Raw genomic sequence first — 21336 nt, 5'->3', positions numbered from 1 at the left:
ATTCCTATCGATGGAGTCATGAAATGTGTGACTTTGGGGACGAACGTAGACCAGCGGATTGTGTACTCTGCCTAATGGCTGCTGTAGTAGAATCTTGGCAAAACTGTTTCCAAAGAGAGAAAAAAAATTGTACAAGGTTTGCTGCAAGATATGGTTGCCCTCACTCTCTGTTATAGGTTTGGAACCATTCCAAGATGCCATATAAGAAGACCGAGGAATTTGTTGGGGTTTAAGCTTCCCTGTAGGAGGAAGCGGGCCTAATTAGAATATTGCCTCCCATAATCCTTTGCAATGGCTTATGGTCATGAACTTTTTCTCACCGCTGTCTTAAAGTGTCCTTACGTGGTAGCTCTTAAAAGCTGGCCCACTTGAACAGCTAGCTTTGCGCAGTGGCAGTATCGTAGCCCATGAGGTCAATCCGAGGCGTGATTATTGCTAATTGAAAACTTTACCCAATACCCCGCCATGATGACTTGAAATACAGTCAGCATTGGCAATTTTTGACAGGCTCTAAGGAGACTGAAAGATTGGTTTAATAAAAGTTTATGGCGCCCCATGTCTAGGGCGTGTCTTACGTGACTCCCGTTTCTTCCTGAGCTCTGTTGCACCATTCCTTCCGCTGGCTTCTTAGCATTTCCCTTTTACCTTTCTCTCCCACTGAATTCACTTGTTTCCGGCAGCACACTATTCTCACTACATGCTACGAATTCCCATCCTTCGGCTCATTGGCCTAGCATTTGCCTTTATGCAAATTGCTCCTTCGCACCCTGAATCCAGCTCAATTATTCACACCTAACCACCTGAAGGCACTAAAATTACTGGTAGCTAAGGAAAACAACGATCAGCCACGAGGTTTGGTAATCTTTTGTAGCCTTCTATCATTTGGATTATTTATTTGCTTTTTTTTTTTTTTTACTTGCTTTATTATTTCACCATAATAAAGGAAAGGCTTCCCAGCGGGCGTGCCTTTGAATGTACCCGTCATGTCATACTTACCTGGCAGGGGAGAAATAGCCATGATCCCTAAGGTGGCTCTCCCAGAGTGAGGCTGGTTCATTGCACTCCGTACCAGTTGACCTCTGCGATTTCCTCAAATGTGGGAAACTCGACTGCATAATTTATGGTAGTGGGGGACTGCGTTCGCGCTTTCCCGCTTTCCCCTGTGTTTGCTTGTTTGACAAAAATAGAGAACTTCACCAATTCTGATGAAGGATAATTTCAGCCACGGCACCCGTCTTCTTTGGCTCTTACTTTCCGCATCAAGCAGGCAGCGACAATCATTTCCTAGGCTTGATCATTTTTATTATCTATGTTTTCTGGAGACCAGTTTTAAGCCAGAATTTCACTTTTTATTTTAACTTTTCAGCTTTTTTTTCATCATTTTTTTATTCTGACTTCTTTTGATTTATTGTATGCTTCAATGCAATGGAAGAAATAAAGAATTGGAGACCTATATTACGTCTTCCAACAGAACGTTACGTTTGATTGAATTTCTGGGAAAAAAAGATTTTCTGGATCAAGGCAGTGAATTGCCGCTTGAGACAATCAGACCAAACCTTAGGAATAGCTGGGTGGTCGCTAGCACTTACTAATGAACACCATGGAATTTTGAAAAAGCCACCACAAATGTTCTTTCAGCCCTGTTGAGTGTGGATGAAGAGAAGACAGGTGCTAGGCAAGGGTCATTCCTATCGATGGAGTCATGAAATGTGTGACTTTGGGGACGAACGTAGACCAGCGGATTGTGTACTCTGCCTAATGGCTGCTGTAGTAGAATCTTGGCAAAACTGTTTCCAAAGAGAGAAAAAAATTGTACACGGTTTGCTGCAAGATATGGTTGCCCTCACTCTCTGTTATAGGTTTGGAACCATTCCAAGATGCCATATAAGAAGACCGAGGAATTTGTTGGGGTTTAAGCTTCCCTGTAGGAGGAAGCGGGCCTAATTAGAATATTGCCTCCCATAATCCTTTGCAATGGCTTATGGTCATGAACTTTTTCTCACCGCTGTCTTAAAGTGTCCTTACGTGGTAGCTCTTAAAAGCTGGCCCACTTGAACAGCTAGCTTTGCGCAGTGGCAGTATCGTAGCCCATGAGGTCAATCCGAGGCGTGATTATTGCTAATTGAAAACTTTACCCAATACCCCGCCATGATGACTTGAAATACAGTCAGCATTGGCAATTTTTGACAGGCTCTAAGGAGACTGAAAGATTGGTTTAATAAAAGTTTATGGCGCCCCATGTCTAGGGCGTGTCTTACGTGACTCCCGTTTCTTCCTGAGCTCTGTTGCACCATTCCTTCCGCTGGCTTCTTAGCATTTCCCTTTTACCTTTCTCTCCCACTGAATTCACTTGTTTCCGGCAGCACACTATTCTCACTACATGCTACGAATTCCCATCCTTCGGCTCATTGGCCTAGCATTTGCCTTTATGCAAATTGCTCCTTCGCACCCTGAATCCAGCTCAATTATTCACACCTAACCACCTGAAGGCACTAAAATTACTGGTAGCTAAGGAAAACAACGATCAGCCACGAGGTTTGGTAATCTTTTGTAGCCTTCTATCATTTGGATTATTTATTTGCTTTTTTTTTTTTTTAACTTGCTTTATTATTTCACCACAGCCTAAAGGAAAGGCTTCCCAGCGGGCGTGCCTTTGAATGTACCCGTCATGTCATACTTACCTGGCAGGGGAGCAATAGCCATGATTCCTAAGGTGGCTCTCCCAGAGTGAGGCTGGTTCATTGCACTCCGTACCAGTTGACCTCTGCGATTTCCTCAAATGTGGGAAACTCAACTGCATAATTTATGGTAGTGGGGGACTGCGTTCGCGCTTTCCCCTGTGTTTGCTTGTTTGACAAAAATAGAGAACTTCACCAATTCTGATGAAGGATAATTTCAGCCACGGCACCCGTCTTCTTTGGCTCTTACTTTCCACATCAAGCAGGCAGCGACAATCATTTCCTAGGCTTGATCATTTTTATTATCTATGTTTTCTGGAGACCAGTTTTAAGCCAGAATTTAACTTTTTATTTTAACTTTTCAGCTTTTTTTTCATCATTTTTTTATCCTGACTTCTTTTGATTTATTGTATGCTTCAATGCAATGGAAGAAATAAAGAATTGGAGACCTATATTACGTCTTCCAACAGAACGTAACGTTTGATTGAATTTCTGGGAAAAAAAGATTTTCTGGATCAAATCAGTGAATTGCCGCTTGAGACAATCAGACCAAACCTTAGGAATAGCTGGGTGGTCGCTAGCACTTACTAATGAACACCATGGAATTTTGAAAAAGCCACCACAAATGTTCTTTCAGCCCTGTTGAGTGTGGATGAAGAGAAGACAGGTGCTAGGCAAGGGTCATTCCTATCGATGGAGTCATGAAATGTGTGACTTTGGGGACGAACGTAGACAAGCGGATTGTGTACTCTGCCTAATGGCTGCTGTAGTAGAATCTTGGCAAAACTGTTTCCAAAGAGAGAAAAAAAATTGTACAAGGTTTGCTGCAAGATATGGTTGCCCTCACTCTCTGTTATAGGTTTGGAACCATTCCAAGATGCCATATAAGAAGACCGAGGAATTTGTTGGGGTTTAAGCTTCCCTGTAGGAGGAAGCGGGCCTAATTAGAATATTGCCTCCCATAATCCTTTGCAATGGCTTATGGTCATGAACTTTTTCTCACCGCTGTCTTAAAGTGTCCTTACGTGGTAGCTCTTAAAAGCTGGCCCACTTGAACAGCTAGCTTTGCGCAGTGGCAGTATCGTAGCCCATGAGGTCAATCCGAGGCGTGATTATTGCTAATTGAAAACTTTACCCAATACCCCGCCATGATGACTTGAAATACAGTCAGCATTGGCAATTTTTGACAGGTTCTAAGGAGACTGAAAGATTGGTTTAATAAAAGTTTATGGCGCCCCATGTCTAGGGCGTGTCTTACGTGACTCCCGTTTCTTCCTGAGCTCTGTTGCACCATTCCTTCCGCTGGCTTCTTAGCATTTCCCTTTTACCTTTCTCTCCCACTGAATTCACTTGTTTCCGGCAGCACACTATTCTCACTACATGCTACGAATTCCCATCCTTCGGCTCATTGGCCTAGCATTTGTCTTTATGCAAATTGCTCCTTCGCACCCTGAATCCAGCTCAATTATTCACACCTAACCACCTGAAGGCACTAAAATTACTGGTAGCTAAGGAAAACAACGATCAGCCACGAGGTTTGGTAATCTTTTGTAGCCTTCTATCATTTGGATTATTTATTTGCTTTTTTTTTTTTTAACTTGCTTTATTATTTCACCACAGCCTAAAGGAAAGGCTTCCCAGCGGGCGTGCCTTTGAATGTACCCGTCATGTCATACTTACCTGGCAGGGGAGCAATAGCCATGATCCCTAAGGTGGCTCTCCCAGAGTGAGGCTGGTTCATTGCACTCCGTACCAGTTGACCTCTGCGATTTCCTCAAATGTGGGAAACTCGACTGCATAATTTATGGTAGTGGGGGACTGCGTTCGCGCTTTCCCCTGTGTTTGCTTGTTTGACAAAAATAGAGAACTTCACCAATTCTGACGAAGGATAATTTCAGCCACGGCACCCGTCTTCTTTGGCTCTTACTTTCCACATCAAGCAGGCAGCGACAATCATTTCCTAGGCTTGATCATTTTTATTATCTATGTTTTCTGGAGACCAGTTTTAAGCCAGAATTTCACTTTTTATTTTAACTTTTCAGCTTTTTTTTCATCATTTTTTTATCCTGACTTCTTTTGATTTATTGTATGCTTCAATGCAATGGAAGAAATAAAGAATTGGAGACCTATATTACGTCTTCCAACAGAACGTAACGTTTGATTGAATTTCTGGGAAAAAAAGATTTTCTGGATCAAATCAGTGAATTGCCGCTTGAGACAATCAGACCAAACCTTAGGAATAGCTGGGTGGTCGCTAGCACTTACTAATGAACACCATGGAATTTTGAAAAAGCCACCACAAATGTTCTTTCAGCCCTGTTGAGTGTGGATGAAGAGAAGACAGGTGCTAGGCAAGGGTCATTCCTATCGATGGAGTCATGAAATGTGTGACTTTGGGGACGAACGTAGACCAGCGGATTGTGTACTCTGCCTAATGGCTGCTGTAGTAGAATCTTGGCAAAACTGTTTCCAAAGAGAGAAAAAAAATTGTACAAGGTTTGCTGCAAGATATGGTTGCCCTCACTCTCTGTTATAGGTTTGGAACCATTCCAAGATGCCATATAAGAAGACCGAGGAATTTGTTGGGGTTTAAGCTTCCCTGTAGGAGGAAGCGGGCCTAATTAGAATATTGCCTCCCATAATCCTTTGCAATGGCTTATGGTCATGAACTTTTTCTCACCGCTGTCTTAAAGTGTCCTTACGTGGTAGCTCTTAAAAGCTGGCCCACTTGAACAGCTAGCTTTGCGCAGTGGCAGTATCGTAGCCCATGAGGTCAATCCGAGGCGTGATTATTGCTAATTGAAAACTTTACCCAATACCCCGCCATGATGACTTGAAATACAGTCAGCATTGGCAATTTTTGACAGGCTCTAAGGAGACTGAAAGATTGGTTTAATAAAAGTTTATGGCGCCCCATGTCTAGGGCGTGTCTTACGTGACTCCCGTTTCTTCCTGAGCTCTGTTGCACCATTCCTTCCGCTGGCTTCTTAGCATTTCCCTTTTACATTTCTCTCCCACTGAATTCACTTGTTTCCGGCAGCACACTATTCTCACTACATGCTACGAATTCCCATCCTTCGGCTCATTGGCCTAGCATTTGCCTTTATGCAAATTGCTCCTTCGCACCCTGAATCCAGCTCAATTATTCACACCTAACCACCTGAAGGCACTAAAATTACTGGTAGCTAAGGAAAACAACGATCAGCCACGAGGTTTGGTAATCTTTTGTAGCCTTCTATCATTTGGATTATTTATTTGCTTTTTTTTTTTTTTTACTTGCTTTATTATTTCACCACAGCCTAAAGGAAAGGCTTCCCAGCGGGCGTGCCTTTGAATGTACCCGTCATGTCATACTTACCTGGCAGGGGAGCAATAGCCATGATCCCTAAGGTGGCTCTCCCAGAGTGAGGCTGGTTCATTGCACTCCGTACCAGTTGACCTCTGCGATTTCCTCAAATGTGGGAAACTCGACTGCATAATTTATGGTAGTGGGGGACTGCGTTCGCGCTTTCCCCTGTGTTTGCTTGTTTGACAAAAATAGAGAACTTCACCAATTCTGACGAAGGATAATTTCAGCCACGGCACCCGTATTCTTTGGCTCTTACTTTCCACATCAAGCAGGCAGCGACAATCATTTCCTAGGCCTGATCATTTTTATTATCTATGTTTTCTGGAGACCAGTTTTAAGCCAGAATTTCACTTTTTATTTTAACTTTTCAGCTTTTTTTTCATCATTTTTTTATCCTGACTTCTTTTGATTTATTGTATGCTTCAATGCAATGGAAGAAATAAAGAATTGGAGACCTATATTACGTCTTCCAACAGAACGTAACGTTTGATTGAATTTCTGGGAAAAAAAGATTTTCTGGATCAAATCAGTGAATTGCCGCTTGAGACAATCAGACCAAACCTTAGGAATAGCTGGGTGGTCGCTAGCACTTACTAATGAACACCATGGAATTTTGAAAAAGCCACCACAAATGTTCTTTCAGCCCTGTTGAGTGTGGATGAAGAGAAGACAGGTGCTAGGCAAGGGTCATTCCTATCGATGGAGTCATGAAATGTGTGACTTTGGGGACGAACGTAGACAAGCGGATTGTGTACTCTGCCTAATGGCTGCTGTAGTAGAATCTTGGCAAAACTGTTTCCAAAGAGAGAAAAAAAATTGTACAAGGTTTGCTGCAAGATATGGTTGCCCTCACTCTCTGTTATAGGTTTGGAACCATTCCAAGATGCCATATAAGAAGACCGAGGAATTTGTTGGGGTTTAAGCTTCCCTGTAGGAGGAAGCGGGCCTAATTAGAATATTGCCTCCCATAATCCTTTGCAATGGCTTATGGTCATGAACTTTTTCTCACCGCTGTCTTAAAGTGTCCTTACGTGGTAGCTCTTAAAAGCTGGCCCACTTGAACAGCTAGCTTTGCGCAGTGGCAGTATCGTAGCCCATGAGGTCAATCCGAGGCGTGATTATTGCTAATTGAAAACTTTACCCAATACCCCGCCATGATGACTTGAAATACAGTCAGCATTGGCAATTTTTGACAGGCTCTAAGGAGACTGAAAGATTGGTTTAATAAAAGTTTATGGCGCCCCATGTCTAGGGCGTGTCTTACGTGACTCCCGTTTCTTCCTGAGCTCTGTTGCACCATTCCTTCCGCTGGCTTCTTAGCATTTCCCTTTTACCTTTCTCTCCCACTGAATTCACTTGTTTCCGGCAGCACACTATTCTCACTACATGCTACGAATTCCCATCCTTCGGCTCATTGGCCTAGCATTTGCCTTTATGCAAATTGCTCCTTCGCACCCTGAATCCAGCTCAATTATTCACACCTAACCACCTGAAGGCACTAAAATTACTGGTAGCTAAGGAAAACAACGATCAGCCACGAGGTTTGGTAATCTTTTGTAGCCTTCTATCATTTGGATTATTTATTTGCTTTTTTTTTTTTTTTTTTTTAACTTGCTTTATTATTTCACCACAGCCTAAAGGAAAGGCTTCCCAGCGGGCGTGCCTTTGAATGTACCCGTCATGTCATACTTACCTGGCAGGGGAGCAATAGCCATGATCCCTAAGGTGGCTCTCCCAGAGTGAGGCTGGTTCATTGCACTCCGTACCAGTTGACCTCTGCGATTTCCTCAAATGTGGGAAACTCGACTGCATAATTTATGGTAGTGGGGGACTGCGTTCGCGCTTTCCCCTGTGTTTGCTTGTTTGACAAAAATAGAGAACTTCACCAATTCTGACGAAGGATAATTTCAGCCACGGCACCCGTCTTCTTTGGCTCTTACTTTCCACATCAAGCAGGCAGCGACAATCATTTCCTAGGCTTGATCATTTTTATTATCTATGTTTTCTGGAGACCAGTTTTAAGCCAGAATTTCACTTTTTATTTTAACTTTTCAGCTTTTTTTTCATCATTTTTTTATCCTGACTTCTTTTGATTTATTGTATGCTTCAATGCAATGGAAGAAATAAAGAATTGGAGACCTATATTACGTCTTCCAACAGAACGTAACGTTTGATTGAATTTCTGGGAAAAAAAGATTTTCTGGATCAAATCAGTGAATTGCCGCTTGAGACAATCAGACCAAACCTTAGGAATAGCTGGGTGGTCGCTAGCACTTACTAATGAACACCATGGAATTTTGAAAAAGCCACCACAAATGTTCTTTCAGCCCTGTTGAGTGTGGATGAAGAGAAGACAGGTGCTAGGCAAGGGTCATTCCTATCGATGGAGTCATGAAATGTGTGACTTTGGGGACGAACGTAGACCAGCGGATTGTGTACTCTGCCTAATGGCTGCTGTAGTAGAATCTTGGCAAAACTGTTTCCAAAGAGAGAAAAAAAATTGTACAAGGTTTGCTGCAAGATATGGTTGCCCTCACTCTCTGTTATAGGTTTGGAACCATTCCAAGATGCCATATAAGAAGACCGAGGAATTTGTTGGGGTTTAAGCTTCCCTGTAGGAGGAAGCGGGCCTAATTAGAATATTGCCTCCCATAATCCTTTGCAATGGCTTATGGTCATGAACTTTTTCTCACCGCTGTCTTAAAGTGTCCTTACGTGGTAGCTCTTAAAAGCTGGCCCACTTGAACAGCTAGCTTTGCGCAGTGGCAGTATCGTAGCCCATGAGGTCAATCCGAGGCGTGATTATTGCTAATTGAAAACTTTACCCAATACCCCGCCATGATGACTTGAAATACAGTCAGCATTGGCAATTTTTGACAGGCTCTAAGGAGACTGAAAGATTGGTTTAATAAAAGTTTATGGCGCCCCATGTCTAGGGCGTGTCTTACGTGACTCCCGTTTCTTCCTGAGCTCTGTTGCACCATTCCTTCCGCTGGCTTCTTAGCATTTCCCTTTTACCTTTCTCTCCCACTGAATTCACTTGTTTCCGGCAGCACACTATTCTCACTACATGCTACGAATTCCCATCCTTCGGCTCATTGGCCTAGCATTTGCCTTTATGCAAATTGCTCCTTCGCACCCTGAATCCAGCTCAATTATTCACACCTAACCACCTGAAGGCACTAAAATTACTGGTAGCTAAGGAAAACAACGATCAGCCACGAGGTTTGGTAATCTTTTGTAGCCTTCTATCATTTGGATTATTTATTTGCTTTTTTTTTTTTTTTACTTGCTTTATTATTTCACCACAGCCTAAAGGAAAGGCTTCCCAGCGGGCGTGCCTTTGAATGTACCCGTCATGTCATACTTACCTGGCAGGGGAGCAATAGCCATGATCCCTAAGGTGGCTCTCCCAGAGTGAGGCTGGTTCATTGCACTCCGTACCAGTTGACCTCTGCGATTTCCTCAAATGTGGGAAACTCGACTGCATAATTTATGGTAGTGGGGGACTGCGTTCGCGCTTTCCCCTGTGTTTGCTTGTTTGACAAAAATAGAGAACTTCACCAATTCTGACGAAGGATAATTTCAGCCACGGCACCCGTCTTCTTTGGCTCTTACTTTCCACATCAAGCAGGCAGCGACAATCATTTCCTAGGCTTGATCATTTTTATTATCTATGTTTTCTGGAGACCAGTTTTAAGCCAGAATTTCACTTTTTATTTTAACTTTTCAGCTTTTTTTTCATCATTTTTTTATCCTGACTTCTTTTGATTTATTGTATGCTTCAATGCAATGGAAGAAATAAAGAATTGGAGACCTATATTACGTCTTCCAACAGAACGTAACGTTTGATTGAATTTCTGGGAAAAAAAGATTTTCTGGATCAAGGCAGTGAATTGCCGCTTGAGACAATCAGACCAAACCTTAGGAATAGCTGGGTGGTCGCTAGCACTTACTAATGAACACCATGGAATTTTGAAAAAGCCACCACAAATGTTCTTTCAGCCCTGTTGAGTGTGGATGAAGAGAAGACAGGTGCTAGGCAAGGGTCATTCCTATCGATGGAGTCATGAAATGTGTGACTTTGGGGACGAACGTAGGCCAGCGGATTGTGTACTCTGCCTAATGGCTGCTGTAGTAGAATCTTGGCAAAACTGTTTCCAAAGAGAGAAAAAAAATTGTACAAGGTTTGCTGCAAGATATGGTTGCCCTCACTCTCTGTTATAGGTTTGGAACCATTCCAAGATGCCATATAAGAAGACCGAGGAATTTGTTGGGGTTTAAGCTTCCCTGTAGGAGGAAGCGGGCCTAATTAGAATATTGCCTCCCACAATCCTTTGCAATGGCTTATGGTCATGAACTTTTTTCTCACCGCTGTCTTAAAGTGTCCTTACGTGGTAGCTCTTAAAAGCTGGCCCACTTGAACAGTTATCTTTGCGCAGTGGCAGTATCGTAGCCCATGAGGTCAATCCGAGGTGTGATTATTGCTAATTGAAAACTTTACCCAATACCCCGCCATGATGACTTGAAATACAGTCAGCATTGGCAATTTTTGACAGGCTCTAAGGAGACTGAAAGATTGGTTTAATAAAAGTTTATGGCGCCCCATGTCTAGGGCGTGTCTTACGTGACTCCCGTTTCTTCCTGAGCTCTGTTGCACCATTCCTTCCGCTGGCTTCTTAGCATTTCCCTTTTACCTTTCTCTCCCACTGAATTCACTTGTTTCCGGCAGCACACTATTCTCACTACATGCTACGAATTCCCATCCTTCGGCTCATTGGCCTAGCATTTGCCTTTATGCAAGTTGCTCCTTCGCACCCTGAATCCAGCTCAATTATTCACACCTAACCACCTGAAGGCACTAAAATTACTGGTAGCTAAGGAAAACAACGATCAGCCACGAGGTTTGGTAATCTTTTGTAGCCTTCTATCATTTGGATTATTTATTTGCTTTTTTTTTTTTTTAACTTGCTTTATTATTTCACCACAGCCTAAAGGAAAGGCTTCCCAGCGGGCGTGCCTTTGAATGTACCCGTCATGTCATACTTACCTGGCAGGGGAGTAATAGCCATGATCCCTAAGGTGGCTCTCCCAGAGTGAGGCTGGTTCATTGCACTCCGTACCAGTTGACCTCTGCGATTTCCTCAAATGTGGGAAACTCGACTGCATAATTTATGGTAGTGGGGGACTGCGTTCGCGCTTTCCCCTGTGTTTGCTTGTTTGACAAAAATAGAGAACTTCACCAATTCTGACGAAGGATAATTTCAGCCACGGCACCCGTCTTCTTTGGCTCTTACTTTCCGCATCAAGCAGGCAGCGACAATCATTTCCTAGGCTTGATCATTTTTATTATCTATGTTTTCTGGAGACCAGTTTTAAGCCAGAATTTCACTTTTTATTTTAACTTTTCAGCTTTTTTTTCATCATTTTTTTATCCTGACTTCTTTTGATTTATTGTATGCTTCAATGCAATGGAAGAAATAAAGAATTGGAGACCTATATTACGTCTTCCAACAGAACGTAACGTTTGATTGAATTTCTGGGAAAAAAAGATTTTCTGGATCAAGGCAGTGAATTGCCGCTTGAGACAATCAGACCAAACCTTAGGAATAGCTGGGTGGTCGCTAGCACTTACTAATGAACACCATGGAATTTTGAAAAAGCCACCACAAATGTTCTTTCAGCCCTGTTGAGTGTGGATGAAGAGAAGACAGGTGCTAGGCAAGGGTCATTCCTATCGATGGAGTCATGAAATGTGTGACTTTGGGGACGAACGTAGACCAGCGGATTGTGTACTCTGCCTAATGGCTGCTGTAGTAGAATCTTGGCAAAACCGTTTCCAAAGAGAGAAAAAAAATTGTACAAGGTTTGCTGCAAGATATGGTTGCCCTCACTCTCTGTTATAGGTTTGGAACCATTCCAAGATGCCATATAAGAAGACCGAGGAATTTGTTGGGGTTTAAGCTTCCCTGTAGGAGGAAGCGGGCCTAATTAGAATATTGCCTCCCACAATCCTTTGCAATGGCTTATGGTCATGAACTTTTTCTCACCGCTGTCTTAAAGTGTCCTTACGTGGTAGCTCTTAAAAGCTGGCCCACTTGAACAGTTAACTTTGCGCAGTGGCAGTATCGTAGCCCATGAGGTCAATCTGAGGCGTGATTATTGCTAATTGAAAACTTTACCCAATACCCCGCCATGATGACTTGAAATACAGTCAGCATTGGCAATTTTTGACAGGCTCTGAGGAGACTGAAAGATTGGTTTAAAAAAAGTTTATGGCGCCCCATGTCTAGGGCGTGTCTTACGTGACTCCCGTTTCTTCCTGAGCTCTGTTGCACCATTCCTTCCGCTGGCTTCCTTGCATTTCCCTTTTACCTTTCTCTCCCACTGAATCCACTTGTTTCCGGCAGCACACTATTCTCACTCCATGCTACGAATTCCCATCCTTCGGCTCATTGGCCTAGCATTTGCCTTTATGCAAATTGCTCCTTCGCACCCTGAATCCAGCTCAATTATTCACACCTAACCACCTGAAGGCACTAAAATTACTGGTAGCTAAGGAAAACAACGATCAGCCACGAGGTTTGGTAATCTTTTGTAGCCTTCTATCATTTGGATTATTTATTTGCTTTATTTTTTTTTAACTTGCTTTATTATTTCACCACAGCCTAAAGGAAAGGCTTCCCAGCGGGCGTGCCTTTGAATGTACCCGTCATGTCATACTTACCTGGCAGGGGAGCAATAGCCATGATCCCTAAGGTGGCTCTCCCTGAGTGAGGCTGGTTCATTGCACTCCGTACCAGTTGACCTTTGCGATTTCCTCAAATGTGGGAAACTCGACTGCATAATTTATGGTATTGGGGGACTGCGTTCGCGCTTTCCCCTGTGTTTGCTTGTTTGACAAAAATAGAGAACTTCACCAATTCTGACGAAGGATAATTTCAGCCACGGCACCCGTCTTCTTTGGCTCTTACTTTCCGCATCAAGCAGGCAGCGACAATCATTTCCTAGGCTTGATCATTTTTATTATCTATGTTTTCTGGAGACCAGTTTTAAGCCAGAATTTCACTTTTTATTTTAACTTTTCAGCTTTTTTTTCATCATTTTTTTATCCTGACTTCTTTTGATTTATTGTATGCTTCAATGCAATGGAAGAAATAAAGAATTGTAGACCTATATTACGTCTTCCAACAGAACGTAACGTTTGATTGAATTTCTGGGAAAAAAAGATTTTCTGGATCAAGGCAGTGAATTGCCGCTTGAGACAATCAGACCAAACCTTAGGAATAGCTGGGTGGTCGCTAGCACTTACTAATGAACACCATGGAATTTTGAAAAAGCCACCACAAATGTTCTTTCAGCCCTGTTGAGTGTGGATGAAGAGAAGACAGGTGCTAGGCAAGGGTCATTCCTATCGATGGAGTCATGAAATGTGTGACTTTGGGGACGAACGTAGACCAGCGGATTGTGTACTCTGCCTAATGGCTGCTGTAGTAGAATCTTGGCAAAACTGTTTCCAAAGAGAGAAAAAAAATTGTACAAGGTTTGCTGCAAGATATGGTTGCCCTCACTCTCTGTTATAGGTTTGGAACCATTCCAAGATGCCATATAAGAAGACCGAGGAATTTGTTGGGGTTTAAGCTTCCCTGTAGGAGATAGCGGGCCTAATTAGAATATTGCCTCCCATAATCCTTTGCAATGGCTTATGGTCATGAACTTTTTCTCACCGCTGTCTTAAAGTGTCCTTACGTGGTAGCTCTTAAAAGCTGGCCCACTTGAACAGCTAGCTTTGCGCAGTGGCAGTATCGTAGCCCATGAGGTCAATCCGAGGCGTGATTATTGCTAATTGAAAACTTTACCCAATACCCCGCCATGATGACTTGAAATACAGTCAGCATTGGCAATTTTTGACAGGCTCTAAGGAGACTGAAAGATTGGTTTAATAAAAGTTTATGGCGCCCCATGTCTAAGAAGACCGAGGAATTTGTTGGGGTTTAAGCTTCCCTGTAGGAGGAAGCGGGCCTAATTAGAATATTGCCTCCCACAATCCTTTGCAATGGCTTATGGTCATGAACTTTTTCTCACCGCTGTCTTAAAGTGTCCTTATGTGGTAGCTCTTAAAAGCTGGCCCACTTGAACAGTTAACTTTGCGCAGTGGCAGTATCGTAGCCCATGAGGTCAATTCGAGGCGTGATTATTGCTAATTGAAAACTTTACCCAATACCCCGCCATGATGACTTGAAATACAGTCAGCATTGGCAATTTTTGACAGGCTCTAAGGAGACTGAAAGATTGGTTTAATAAAAGTTTATGGCGCCCCATGTCTAGGGCGTGTCTTACGTGACTCCCGTTTCTTCCTGAGCTCTGTTGCACCATTCCTTCCGCTGGCTTCTTAGCATTTCCCTTTTACCTTTCTCTCCCACTGAATTCACTTGTTTCCGGCAGCACACTATTCTCACTACATGCTACGAATTCCCATCCTTCGGCTCATTGGCCTAGCATTTGCCTTTATGCAAATTGCTCCTTCGCACCCTGAATCCAGCTCAATTATTCACACCTAACCACCTGAAGGCACTAAAATTACTGGTAGCTAAGGAAAACAACGATCAGCCACGAGGTTTGGTAATCTTTTGTAGCCTTCTATCATTTGGATTATTTATTTGCTTTTTATTTTTTTTACTTGCTTTATTATTTCACCACAGCCTAAAGGAAAGGCTTCCCAGCGGGCGTGCCTTTGAATGTACCCGTCATGTCATACTTACCTGGCAGAGGAGCAATAGCCATGATCCCTAAGGTGGCTCTCCCAGAGTGAGGCTGGTTCATTGCACTCCGTACCAGTTGACCTCTGCGATTTCCTCAAATGTGGGAAACTCGACTGCATAATTTATGGTAGTGGGGGACTGCGTTCGCGCTTTCCCCTGTGTTTGCTTGTTTGACAAAAATAGAGAACTTCACCAATTCTGACGAAGGATAATTTCAGCCACGGCACCCGTCTTCTTTGGCTCTTACTTTCCGCATCAAGCAGGCAGCGACAATCATTTCCTAGGCTTGATCATTTTTATTATCTATGTTTTCTGGAGACCAGTTTTAAGCCAGAATTTCACTTTTTATTTTAACTTTTCAGCTTTTTTTTCATCATTTTTTTATCCTGACTTCTTTTGATTTATTGTATGCTTCAATGCAATGGAAGAAATAAAGAATTGTAGACCTATATTACGTCTTCCAACAGAACGTAACGTTTGATTGAATTTCTGGGAAAAAAAGATTTTCTGGATCAAGGCAGTGAATTGCCGCTTGAGACAATCAGACCAAACCTTAGGAATAGCTGGGTGGTCGCTAGCACTTACTAATGAACACCATGGAATTTTGAAAAAGCCACCACAAATGTTCTTTCAGCCCTGTTGAGTGTGGATGAAGAGAAGACAGGTGCTAGGCAAGGGTCATTCCTATCGATGGAGTCATGAAATGTGTGACTTTGGGGACGAACGTAGACCAGCGGATTGTGTACTCTGCCTAATGGCTGCTGTAGTAGAATCTTGGCAAAACTGTTTCCAAAGAGAGAAAAAAAATTGTACAAGGTTTGCTGCAAGATATGGTTGCCCTCACTCTCTGTTATAGGTTTGGAACCATTCCAAGATGCCATATAAGAAGACCGAGGAATTTGTTGGGGTTTAAGCTTCCCTGTAGGAGATAGCGGGCCTAATTAGAATATTGCCTCCCATAATCCTTTGCAATGGCTTATGGTCATGAACTTTTTCTCACCGCTGTCTTAAAGTGTCCTTACGTGGTAGCTCTTAAAAGCTGGCCCACTTGAACAGCTAGCTTTGCGCAGTGGCAGTATCGTAGCCCATGAGGTCAATCCGAGGCGTGATTATTGCTAATTGAAAACTTTACCCAATACCCCGCCATGATGACTTGAAATACAGTCAGCATTGGCAATTTTTGACAGGCTCTAAGGAGACTGAAAGATTGGTTTAATAAAAGTTTATGGCGCCCCATGTCTAGGGCGTGTCTTACGTGACTCCCGTTTCTTCCTGAGCTCTGTTGCACCATTCCTTCCGCTGGCTTCTTAGCATTTCCCTTTTACCTTTCTCTCCCACTGAATTCACTTGTTTCCGGCAGCACACTATTCTCACTACATGCTACGAATTCCCATCCTTCGGCTCATTGGCCTAGCATTTGCCTTTATGCAAATTGCTCCTTCGCACCCTGAATCCAGCTCAATTATTCACACCTAACCACCTGAAGGCACTAAAATTACTGGTAGCTAAGGAAAACAACGATCAGCCACGAGGTTTGGTAATCTTTTGTAGCCTTCTATCATTTGGATTATTTATTTGCTTTTTTTTTTTTTTAAACTTGCTTTATTATTTCACCACAGCCTAAAGGAAAGGCTTCCCAGCGGGCGTGCCTTTGAATGTACCCGTCATGTCATACTTACCTGGCAGGGGAGCAATAGCCATGATCCCTAAGGTGGCTCTCCCAGAGTGAGGCTGGTTCATTGCACTCCGTACCAGTTGACCTCTGCGATTTCCTCAAATGTGGGAAACTCAACTGCATAATTTATGGTAGTGGGGGACTGCGTTCGCGCTTTCTCCTGTGTTTGCTTGTTTGACAAAAATAGAGAACTTCACCAATTCTGACGAAGGATAATTTCAGCCACGGCACCCGTCTTCTTTGGCTCTTACTTTCCACATCAAGCAGGCAGCGACAATCATTTCCTAGGCTTGATCATTTTTATTATCTATGTTTTCTGGAGACCAGTTTTAAGACAGAATTTCACTTTTTATTTTAACTTTTCAGCTTTTTTTTCATCATTTTTTTATCCTGACTTCTTTTGATTTATTGTATGCTTCAATGCAATGGAAGAAATAAAGAATTGTAGACCTATATTACGTCTTCCAACAGAACGTAACGTTTGATTGAATTTCTGGGAAAAAAAGATTTTCTGGATCAAGGCAGTGAATTGCCGCTTGAGACAATCAGACCAAACCTTAGGAATAGCTGGGTGGTCGCTAGCACTTACTAATGAACACCATGGAATTTTGAAAAAGCCACCACAAATGTTCTTTCAGCCCTGTTGAGTGTGGATGAAGAGAAGACAGGTGCTAGGCAAGGGTCATTCCTATCGATGGAGTCATGAAATGTGTGACTTTGGGGACGAACGTAGACCAGCGGATTGTGTACTCTGCCTAATGGCTGCTGTAGTAGAATCTTGGCAAAACTGTTTCCAAAGAGAGAAAAAAAATTGTACAAGGTTTGCTGCAAGATATGGTTGCCCTCACTCTCTGTTATAGGTTTGGAACCATTCCAAGATGCCATATAAGAAGACCGAGGAATTTGTTGGGGTTTAAGCTTCCCTGTAGGAGATAGCGGGCCTAATTAGAATATTGCCTCCCATAATCCTTTGCAATGGCTTATGGTCATGAACTTTTTCTCACCGCTGTCTTAAAGTGTCCTTACGTGGTAGCTCTTAAAAGCTGGCCCACTTGAACAGCTAGCTTTGCGCAGTGGCAGTATCGTAGCCCATGAGGTCAATCCGAGGCGTGATTATTGCTAATTGAAAACTTTACCCAATACCCCGCCATGATGACTTGAAATACAGTCAGCATTGGCAATTTTTGACAGGCTCTAAGGAGACTGAAAGATTGGTTTAATAAAAGTTTATGGCGCCCCATGTCTAGGGCGTGTCTTACGTGACTCCCGTTTCTTCCTGAGCTCTGTTGCACCATTCCTTCCGCTGGCTTCTTAGCATTTCCCTTTTACCTTTCTCTCCCACTGAATTCACTTGTTTCCGGCAGCACACTATTCTCACTACATGCTACGAATTCCCATCCTTCGGCTCATTGGCCTAGCATTTGCCTTTATGCAAATTGCTCCTTCGCACCCTGAATCCAGCTCAATTATTCACACCTAACCACCTGAAGGCACTAAAATTACTGGTAGCTAAGGAAAACAACGATCAGCCACGAGGTTTGGTAATCTTTTGTAGCCTTCTATCATTTGGATTATTTATTTGCTTTTTTTTTTTTTTAAACTTGCTTTATTATTTCACCACAGCCTAAAGGAAAGGCTTCCCAGCGGGCGTGCCTTTGAATGTACCCGTCATGTCATACTTACCTGGCAGGGGAGCAATAGCCATGATCCCTAAGGTGGCTCTCCCAGAGTGAGGCTGGTTCATTGCACTCCGTACCAGTTGACCTCTGCGATTTCCTCAAATGTGGGAAACTCAACTGCATAATTTATGGTAGTGGGGGACTGCGTTCGCGCTTTCTCCTGTGTTTGCTTGTTTGACAAAAATAGAGAACTTCACCAATTCTGACGAAGGATAATTTCAGCCACGGCACCCGTCTTCTTTGGCTCTTACTTTCCACATCAAGCAGGCAGCGACAATCATTTCCTAGGCTTGATCATTTTTATTATCTATGTTTTCTGGAGACCAGTTTTAAGACAGAATTTCACTTTTTATTTTAACTTTTCAGCTTTTTTTTCATCATTTTTTTATCCTGACTTCTTTTGATTTATTGTATGCTTCAATGCAATGGAAGAAATAAAGAATTGGAGACCTATATTACGTCTTCCAACAGAACGTAACGTTTGATTGAATTTCTGGGAAAAAAAGATTTTCTGGATCAAGGCAGTGAATTGCCGCTTGAGACAATCAGACCAAACCTTAGGAATAGCTGGGTGGTCGCTAGCACTTACTAATGAACACCATGGAATTTTGAAAAAGCCACCACAAATGTTCTTTCAGCCCTGTTGAGTGTGGATGAAGAGAAGACAGGTGCTAGGCAAGGGTCATTCCTATCGATGGAGTCATGAAATGTGTGACTTTGGGGACGAACGTAGACCAGCGGATTGTGTACTCTGCCTAATGGCTGCTGTAGTAGAATCTTGGCAAAACTGTTTCCAAAGAGAGAAAAAAAATTGTACAAGGTTTGCTGCAAGATATGGTTGCCCTCACTCTCTGTTATAGGTTTGGAACCATTCCAAGATGCCATATAAGAAGACCGAGGAATTTGTTGGGGTTTAAGCTTCCCTGTAGGAGGAAGCGGGCCTAATTAGAATATTGCCTCCCATAATCCTTTGCAATGGCTTATGGTCATGAACTTTTTCTCACCGCTGTCTTAAAGTGTCCTTACGTGGTAGCTCTTAAAAGCTGGCCCACTTGAACAGCTAGCTTTGCGCAGTGGCAGTATCGTAGCCCATGAGGTCAATCCGAGGCGTGATTATTGCTAATTGAAAACTTTACCCAATACCCCGCCATGATGACTTGAAATACAGTCAGCATTGGCAATTTTTGACAGGCTCTAAGGAGACTGAAAGATTGGTTTAATAAAAGTTTATGGCGCCCCATGTCTAGGGCGTGTCTTACGTGACTCCCGTTTCTTCCTGAGCTCTGTTGCACCATTCCTTCCGCTGGCTTCTTAGCATTTCCCTTTTACCTTTCTCTCCCACTGAATTCACTTGTTTCCGGCAGCACACTATTCTCACTACATGCTACGAATTCCCATCCTTCGGCTCATTGGCCTAGCATTTGCCTTTATGCAAATTGCTCCTTCGCACCCTGAATCCAGCTCAATTATTCACACCTAACCACCTGAAGGCACTAAAATTACTGGTAGCTAAGGAAAACAACGATCAGCCACGAGGTTTGGTAATCTTTTGTAGCCTTCTATCATTTGGATTATTTATTTGCTTTTTTTTTTTTTTTTTTTTAACTTGCTTTATTATTTCACCACAGCCTAAAGGAAAGGCTTCCCAGCGGGCGTGCCTTTGAATGTACCCGTCATGTCATACCTACCTGGCAGGGGAGCAATAGCCATGATCCCTAAGATGGCTCTCCCAGAGTGAGGCTGGTTCATTGCACTCCGTACCAGTTGACCTCTGCGATTTCCTCAAATGTGGGAAACTCGACTGCATAATTTATGGTAGTGGGGGACTGCGTTCGCGCTTTCCCCTGTGTTTGCTTGTTTGACAAAAATAGAGAACTTCACCAATTCTGACGAAGGATAATTTCAGCCACGGCACCCGTCTTCTTTGGCTCTTACTTTCCACATCAAGCAGGCAGCGACAATCATTTCCTAGGCTTGATCATTTTTATTATCTATGTTTTCTGGAGACCAGTTTTAAGCCAGAATTTCACTTTTTATTTTAACTTTTCAGCTTTTTTTTCATCATTTTTTTATCCTGACTTCTTTTGATTTATTGTATGCTTCAATGCAATGGAAGAAATAAAGAATTGGAGACCTATATTACGTCTTCCAACAGAACGTAACGTTTGATTGAATTTCTGGGAAAAAAAGATTTTCTGGATCAAGGCAGTGAATTGCCGCTTGAGACAATCAGACCAAACCTTAGGAATAGCTGGGTGGTCGCTAGCACTTACTAATGAACACCATGGAATTTTGAAAAAGCCACCACAAATGTTCTTTCAGCCCTGTTGAGTGTGGATGAAGAGAAGACAGGTGCTAGGCAAGGGTCATTCCTATCGATGGAGTCATGAAATGTGTGACTTTGGGGACGAACGTAGACCAGCGGATTGTGTACTCTGCCTAATGGCTGCTGTAGTAGAATCTTGGCAAAACCGTTTCCAAAGAGAGAAAAAAAATTGTACAAGGTTTGCTGCAAGATATGGTTGCCCTCACTCTCTGTTATAGGTTTGGAACCATTCCAAGATGCCATATAAGAAGACCGAGGAATTTGTTGGGGTTTAAGCTTCCCTGTAGGAGGAAGCGGGCCTAATTAGAATATTGCCTCCCATAATCCTTTGCAATGGCTTATGGTCATGAACTTTTTCTCACCGCTGTCTTAAAGTGTCCTTACGTGGTAGCTCTTAAAAGCTGGCCCACTTGAACAGCTAGCTTTGCGCAGTGGCAGTATCGTAGCCCATGAGGTCAATCCGAGGCGTGATTATTGCTAATTGAAAACTTTACCCACTACCCCGCCATGATGACTTGAAATACAGTCAGCATTGGCAATTTTTGACAGGCTCTAAGGAGACTGAAAGATGGGTTTAATAAAAGTTTATGGCGCCCCATGTCTAGGGCGTGTCTTACGTGACTCCCGTTTCTTCCTGAGCTCTGTTGCACCATTCCTTCCGCTGGCTTCTTAGAATTTCCCTTTTACCTTTCTCTCCCACTGAATTCACTTGTTTCCGGCAGCACACTATTCTCACTACATGCTACGAATTCTCATCCTTCGGCTCATTGGCCTAGCATTTGCCTTTATGCAAATTGCTCCTTCGCACCCTGAATCCAGCTTAATTATTCACACCTAACCACCTGAAGGCACTAAAATTACTGGTAG

General features: G+C 42.9%; 26 non-coding genes across 26 annotated transcripts; all 26 read left to right on the top strand.

Annotated features, from left to right (window-relative positions):
* Window positions 1-378: 378 nt before the first annotated feature.
* Window positions 379-519, top strand: LOC134592498 (U4 spliceosomal RNA). Its single transcript, XR_010089118.1, has one exon. It is a non-coding gene; the product is annotated as a U4 spliceosomal RNA (small nuclear RNA).
* Window positions 520-988: 469 nt separating this feature from the next.
* Window positions 989-1155, top strand: LOC134590258 (U1 spliceosomal RNA). Its single transcript, XR_010087208.1, has one exon. It is a non-coding gene; the product is annotated as a U1 spliceosomal RNA (small nuclear RNA).
* A 906-nt stretch (window positions 1156-2061) lies between these two features.
* On the top strand, window positions 2062-2202 carry LOC134592497 (U4 spliceosomal RNA). The gene has a single exon (XR_010089117.1). It is a non-coding gene; the product is annotated as a U4 spliceosomal RNA (small nuclear RNA).
* A 471-nt stretch (window positions 2203-2673) lies between these two features.
* On the top strand, window positions 2674-2840 carry LOC134591328 (U1 spliceosomal RNA). The gene has a single exon (XR_010088124.1). It is a non-coding gene; the product is annotated as a U1 spliceosomal RNA (small nuclear RNA).
* Window positions 2841-3739: 899 nt separating this feature from the next.
* On the top strand, window positions 3740-3880 carry LOC134593428 (U4 spliceosomal RNA). Its single transcript, XR_010089912.1, has one exon. It is a non-coding gene; the product is annotated as a U4 spliceosomal RNA (small nuclear RNA).
* A 470-nt stretch (window positions 3881-4350) lies between these two features.
* On the top strand, window positions 4351-4517 carry LOC134590077 (U1 spliceosomal RNA). Its single transcript, XR_010087055.1, has one exon. It is a non-coding gene; the product is annotated as a U1 spliceosomal RNA (small nuclear RNA).
* Window positions 4518-5416: 899 nt separating this feature from the next.
* On the top strand, window positions 5417-5557 carry LOC134592496 (U4 spliceosomal RNA). Its single transcript, XR_010089116.1, has one exon. It is a non-coding gene; the product is annotated as a U4 spliceosomal RNA (small nuclear RNA).
* A 471-nt stretch (window positions 5558-6028) lies between these two features.
* On the top strand, window positions 6029-6195 carry LOC134590076 (U1 spliceosomal RNA). The gene has a single exon (XR_010087054.1). It is a non-coding gene; the product is annotated as a U1 spliceosomal RNA (small nuclear RNA).
* Window positions 6196-7094: 899 nt separating this feature from the next.
* On the top strand, window positions 7095-7235 carry LOC134592495 (U4 spliceosomal RNA). Its single transcript, XR_010089115.1, has one exon. It is a non-coding gene; the product is annotated as a U4 spliceosomal RNA (small nuclear RNA).
* Window positions 7236-7712: 477 nt separating this feature from the next.
* On the top strand, window positions 7713-7879 carry LOC134590075 (U1 spliceosomal RNA). The gene has a single exon (XR_010087053.1). It is a non-coding gene; the product is annotated as a U1 spliceosomal RNA (small nuclear RNA).
* Window positions 7880-8778: 899 nt separating this feature from the next.
* On the top strand, window positions 8779-8919 carry LOC134592494 (U4 spliceosomal RNA). The gene has a single exon (XR_010089114.1). It is a non-coding gene; the product is annotated as a U4 spliceosomal RNA (small nuclear RNA).
* Window positions 8920-9390: 471 nt separating this feature from the next.
* On the top strand, window positions 9391-9557 carry LOC134590074 (U1 spliceosomal RNA). The gene has a single exon (XR_010087052.1). It is a non-coding gene; the product is annotated as a U1 spliceosomal RNA (small nuclear RNA).
* A 900-nt stretch (window positions 9558-10457) lies between these two features.
* LOC134593115 (U4 spliceosomal RNA) lies at window positions 10458-10598 on the top strand. The gene has a single exon (XR_010089644.1). It is a non-coding gene; the product is annotated as a U4 spliceosomal RNA (small nuclear RNA).
* A 471-nt stretch (window positions 10599-11069) lies between these two features.
* Window positions 11070-11236, top strand: LOC134589622 (U1 spliceosomal RNA). Its single transcript, XR_010086668.1, has one exon. It is a non-coding gene; the product is annotated as a U1 spliceosomal RNA (small nuclear RNA).
* Window positions 11237-12135: 899 nt separating this feature from the next.
* Window positions 12136-12276, top strand: LOC134593607 (U4 spliceosomal RNA). Its single transcript, XR_010090066.1, has one exon. It is a non-coding gene; the product is annotated as a U4 spliceosomal RNA (small nuclear RNA).
* Window positions 12277-12746: 470 nt separating this feature from the next.
* On the top strand, window positions 12747-12913 carry LOC134591287 (U1 spliceosomal RNA). Its single transcript, XR_010088088.1, has one exon. It is a non-coding gene; the product is annotated as a U1 spliceosomal RNA (small nuclear RNA).
* Window positions 12914-13812: 899 nt separating this feature from the next.
* On the top strand, window positions 13813-13953 carry LOC134592493 (U4 spliceosomal RNA). The gene has a single exon (XR_010089113.1). It is a non-coding gene; the product is annotated as a U4 spliceosomal RNA (small nuclear RNA).
* A 217-nt stretch (window positions 13954-14170) lies between these two features.
* On the top strand, window positions 14171-14311 carry LOC134593662 (U4 spliceosomal RNA). The gene has a single exon (XR_010090113.1). It is a non-coding gene; the product is annotated as a U4 spliceosomal RNA (small nuclear RNA).
* A 470-nt stretch (window positions 14312-14781) lies between these two features.
* LOC134590418 (U1 spliceosomal RNA) lies at window positions 14782-14948 on the top strand. The gene has a single exon (XR_010087345.1). It is a non-coding gene; the product is annotated as a U1 spliceosomal RNA (small nuclear RNA).
* Window positions 14949-15847: 899 nt separating this feature from the next.
* On the top strand, window positions 15848-15988 carry LOC134592492 (U4 spliceosomal RNA). The gene has a single exon (XR_010089112.1). It is a non-coding gene; the product is annotated as a U4 spliceosomal RNA (small nuclear RNA).
* Window positions 15989-16460: 472 nt separating this feature from the next.
* Window positions 16461-16627, top strand: LOC134591275 (U1 spliceosomal RNA). The gene has a single exon (XR_010088078.1). It is a non-coding gene; the product is annotated as a U1 spliceosomal RNA (small nuclear RNA).
* An 899-nt stretch (window positions 16628-17526) lies between these two features.
* Window positions 17527-17667, top strand: LOC134592490 (U4 spliceosomal RNA). The gene has a single exon (XR_010089111.1). It is a non-coding gene; the product is annotated as a U4 spliceosomal RNA (small nuclear RNA).
* Window positions 17668-18139: 472 nt separating this feature from the next.
* On the top strand, window positions 18140-18306 carry LOC134591274 (U1 spliceosomal RNA). Its single transcript, XR_010088077.1, has one exon. It is a non-coding gene; the product is annotated as a U1 spliceosomal RNA (small nuclear RNA).
* An 899-nt stretch (window positions 18307-19205) lies between these two features.
* On the top strand, window positions 19206-19346 carry LOC134592489 (U4 spliceosomal RNA). The gene has a single exon (XR_010089110.1). It is a non-coding gene; the product is annotated as a U4 spliceosomal RNA (small nuclear RNA).
* Window positions 19347-19823: 477 nt separating this feature from the next.
* LOC134590694 (U1 spliceosomal RNA) lies at window positions 19824-19990 on the top strand. The gene has a single exon (XR_010087579.1). It is a non-coding gene; the product is annotated as a U1 spliceosomal RNA (small nuclear RNA).
* Window positions 19991-20889: 899 nt separating this feature from the next.
* LOC134593505 (U4 spliceosomal RNA) lies at window positions 20890-21030 on the top strand. Its single transcript, XR_010089978.1, has one exon. It is a non-coding gene; the product is annotated as a U4 spliceosomal RNA (small nuclear RNA).
* Window positions 21031-21336: the final 306 nt, after the last annotated feature.

Source organism: Pelobates fuscus, chromosome 2 (genome assembly GCF_036172605.1).
Source record: "Pelobates fuscus isolate aPelFus1 chromosome 2, aPelFus1.pri, whole genome shotgun sequence".
NCBI classification, from domain to species: domain Eukaryota; kingdom Metazoa; phylum Chordata; class Amphibia; order Anura; family Pelobatidae; genus Pelobates; species Pelobates fuscus.
Note: the sequence above shows the minus strand (reverse complement) of the source record. Positions and strands in the feature narration are given on the sequence as shown.